The following is a 4,371-nucleotide window of genomic DNA, read 5'->3' as shown; positions in this document are numbered from 1 at the left end:
TATGGGTAGTAAAAAGCGGGTATATCGATTTTTATTAGAGACCACCTGGGGGTTCCCTTGTACGTCTTAGACTCTTGCCTCCTTGGTTGTTCCTTCCCGCAATGTGTCCGGCAATCATACTGCCGGAAAGGGCTTCCAGAGAGTAAGATCCTGAAAGAGAAAAAAATGATAAAGTTATGCAGCCCCTAGTGCGGTTAAGCCGCATTGCGGGACATGCCCTCATCGTGCCCCCGCCTATGCCCATGGTATTTTTAGTGCATAATTATGTACGCGCGGCATGGATTTCATCGCTTGACTGGGACTGGGCCGGGGCCGGATTGCTAGGCGATCTCTGAATGTGCCAGGCAATCCTGTTGCAGGTTACTCCGGACTCGCTTTATGGTGTCCGGGGGCTATATCACCGAATTGGCGGTTTGCCTAAAAAGGCTGCTTTGTGCTTCAGCTGCGAGGGCCGCAGTATGCTCTGCCGTGCGGAGCGAGTGTTCTGTGTTTCCATTAACTATTATGACCCCCCCTAGGTCCTAGCATATTGAGCTTGAGGTATGCATAATGCGGTACCTTTTTAAATTTTGCAAATGCGGTTCGCCCGAGCAGTGCGTGATAGCCACTACGGAACGGGACGATATCGAAGATTAACTCCTCGCTTCGGAAGTTGTCCGGAGCTCCGAAGACCACTTCCAATGTAATTGAGCCCGTGCAATGGGCCTCTACACCTGGGATGACAGCCTTAAAGGTGGTTTTGGTGGGTTTGATCCTCGAGGGGTCTATACCCATTTTGCGCACTGTATCCTGATAGAGCAGGTTCAGGCTACTGCCGCCGTCCATAAGGACTCGAGTGAGGTGAAATCCGTCGATGATGGGGTCTAGGACCAATGTGGCGGATCCGCCATGACGGATACTAGTGGGGTGATCCCTACGATCGAAGGTGATCGGGCAAGTGGACCATGGGTTGAACTTTGGGGCGATGGGCTCCATCTCATGGACGTCCCTTAGTGCACGCTTCTGTTCCCTCTTGGGAATGTGGGTTGCGTATATCATGTTCACCGTCTTCACTTGTGGGGGGAACCTTTTCTGTCCTCCCGTGTTCGGTAGCCGGGGCTCCTCCTTGTCATCACTATGCCGCCCCTTGTCCTTGTTTTCGGCATTTAACTTGTCGGCCTGCTTGAACACCCAGCATTCTCTGTTGGTGTGATTGGATGGCTTATCTCGGGTGCCGTGGATTTGACACAAGCGATCGAGTATGCGATCCAAACTGGACGGTCCCGGAGTACTTCTTTTGAATGGATTTTTCCGCTGACCAGATTTAGAGCCTATGAATCTGGCATTGACTGCCGTATCATCGGCGTTGTCGCCGTTGTTGCGGCGCTTTTACCTGTTATGGCGTGGTCTACCGTTGGCATCTTTGGTATGCGAAGTGCCCGGATTCCTTGATGTGTTGTTGCTGCGAGCTAGCCAGCTATCCTCACCCGCGCAAAAGCAGGTCATGAGTGTCGTGAGGGCTGCCATAGACTTTGGCTTCTCCTGGCCGAGGTTCCGGGCGAGCCACTCGTCACGGATGTTATGCTTGAATGCCGCTAAGGCCTCTGTGTCCGGACAGTCGACAATTTGGTTTTTCTTAGTTAGGAACCGTGTCCAGAATTGCTTGGCTGATACCCCAGGATGCTGAGTTATATGGCTCAAATCATCAGCATCCGGTGGTCGCACATAAGTGCCTTGGAAGTTGTCAAGGAATGCGTGTTCCAAATCCTCCCAACTGCCGACGGAGTCTGCTGGCAAGCTATTCAGCCAATGCCGAGCTGGTCCTTTGAATTTAAGTGGGAGGTACTTGATGGCATGCAGATCATCACCGCGAGCCATGTGGATATGGAGGAGAAAATCCACAATCCATACAGCATGATCTGTTGTACCGTCATACGATTCGATATTTACGGGTTTAAAACCCTCCGGGAATTCGTGATCCATAACTTCATCAGTGAAGCATAGGGGGTGTGCGGCGCCTCTGTGCCGAGCTATATTACGACGCAGTTCAAATGAGTCTTGTCTGCTGTGTTCGGCCCGGCCGGATTTACTTTTAGTGTATCCGGCGTGACGGTCATCGTCGCGCGTTGGCGCGCGCCCCCTTGACCCGTATATCGACTATGCATGTTTTGCCCTGCTTTCCAATACGTCTCGCAGGTCCCATGTGTTGCCCCGGGCCTTGGTATTTTTGTTTGAGTGGCGGCGGGGTGCAGGCTGAACCTCAGGCTGAAACGCCTCTCTGGCTCGGCCACGAGGCGGCCGGTCAGCCGCATCGTAAACTGGTGATGTAGGTTTTGATGCTTCCTCCTTGAGTTGAGGTAGCAACCTGCGCTTTGGGAAACTCTTGGAGGGGCGCTCAAGTTCGTATTCCTCGGCCACAAGGACTTCGGTCCATCTGTCTGCTAGCAGATCTTGATCAGCTTGAAGCTGTTGTTGCTTTTTCTTCAAGCTATTTGATGTGGCCATAAGCCTGCGCTTGAAGCGCTCCTGCTCGACGGGATCCTCATGCATGATAAATTCTTCGTCGCCGAGGCTCACCTCGTCTTCAGAGAGAGGCATGTAATTGTCCTCCTCCGATTCTCCATCTGCTGCCCGCTCTGGAGGGCTAGCTTGTTCGCTCTCCCGCTCTAAATCGAGCTGGAGGGGATTGTTGTCGTCTTCGGCACTATCCGGAGTGTTATTATCTCTTGTGTCGGTATCACTACTTTTGCTATGGCGGGACATAGAGCGGCGCCGCTGATGTCGGCGCTTGGGTTGCTTCTTGGAAGGGTCATCCCCCGTTGTTTTGTCACCATTGTTTTCTTTGGGGGTGTCCACCATGTATATATCATATGATGAGGTAGCGGTCCAGCGCCCTATGGGCGGTGGTTACTATTCTTCTCCTGCATCGTCGTCCATACCGTCGATGTCTTCGAAGTCGAAGTCGAGCATGTCGGTTAAATCATCGACAGTGTCTACTAAGTGGGTGGTGGGTGGGGAGCGAATTTCTTCGTCGTCCGCATAACATTCTAGCCGGACATAGTTCGGCCAAGGTTCTCCTGTCAAGGAGAGAGACCTTAAGGATTTTAGCACATCGCCAAAAGGCGAGTGCTGAAAGATATCCGCGGAGGTGAACTCCATGATCGGCAACCAATCGGATTCGATAGGCATGGGCGCAGGCGGCTCGGAGTCCATGGCCAGAGACGGATCCAATGGTCCGGCAACACGGCTCTCGTAAGGGGTGAAGTCAGTATCCGGCTCCATCGCTAATGAAAGTGCGGCCCCCATGGCGGGGTCTATCCCCCCGTCCTCGGATGGCGCAATTTGCTCCGGATTGAAGGTCGAAGTAGTTGTAGGTGTGATCTCTCGAACACTGTCCGACGGCAGAGCTAGATCATGCTCATCGTGATCGTGCGGCGCACCTGACATGGGCTCGAATCTGTCGAAGATCAAGTCTCTGCGGATGTCGACAGTGTAGTTTAGGTTTCTAAACCTGACCTGATGGCCAGGGGCATAGCTCTCGATCTGCTCCAGATGGCCAAGTGAGTTGGCCCGCAGTGCGAAGTCGCCGAATATGAAGTTCTGTCCAGGGAGGAAAACCTCACCCTGGACCGCATCGTTACCGATGATCGAAGGAGCCATCAAGCCTTATGGTGACGACACAGTGGAACTCTCAATGAAAGCACCAACGTCGGTGTCAAAACTGGCGGATCTCGGGTAGGGGGTCCCAAACTGTGCGTCTAGGGCGGATGGTAACAGGAGGCAGGGGACACGATGTTTACCCAGGTTCAGGCCCTCTCGATGGAGGTAATACCCTATGTCCTGCTTGATTGATCTTGATGATATGAGTGTTACAAGAGTTTATCTACCACGAGATCGTAGAGGCTAAACCCTAGAAGCTAGACTATGGTATGATTGTCTGTTGTTCTATGGACTAAACCCTCCGGTTTATATAGACACCGGAGGGGGCTAGGGTTACACAAAGTCGGTTACAAGGGAGGAGATCTACATATCCGTATTGCTAAGCTTGCCTTCCACGCCAAGGAGAGTTCCATCCGGACACGGGATGAAGTCTTCAATCTTGTATCTTCATTACCCAACAGTCCGGCCAAAGGATATAGTTCGGCTGTTCGGAGACCCCCTAATCCAGGACTCCCTTAGTTTGACTTCACAACAATCATTATTGCAGATCTTATTCAAATAGAGAAACAAATTCAAATTTAGTTCATATTGAAGCGGTAGTATATACGTTTGAATGCACTGAAACGTTCATTTGAGTAGCAGGTTGCATGCATTATACACGCACTGAAATATTTTAATTGAACATAACATGAATTCAAAATTTTGAATGGCATTTGTAGTGCTAATTGATTT

The sequence above is a fragment of the Triticum urartu genome, chromosome 1 (genome assembly GCF_003073215.2).
Source record: "Triticum urartu cultivar G1812 chromosome 1, Tu2.1, whole genome shotgun sequence".
In the NCBI taxonomy this organism is placed as follows: Eukaryota; Viridiplantae; Streptophyta; class Magnoliopsida; order Poales; family Poaceae; genus Triticum; species Triticum urartu.
The sequence above is the reverse complement of the archived record's forward strand: the minus strand, read 5'-3'. Positions refer to the sequence as shown.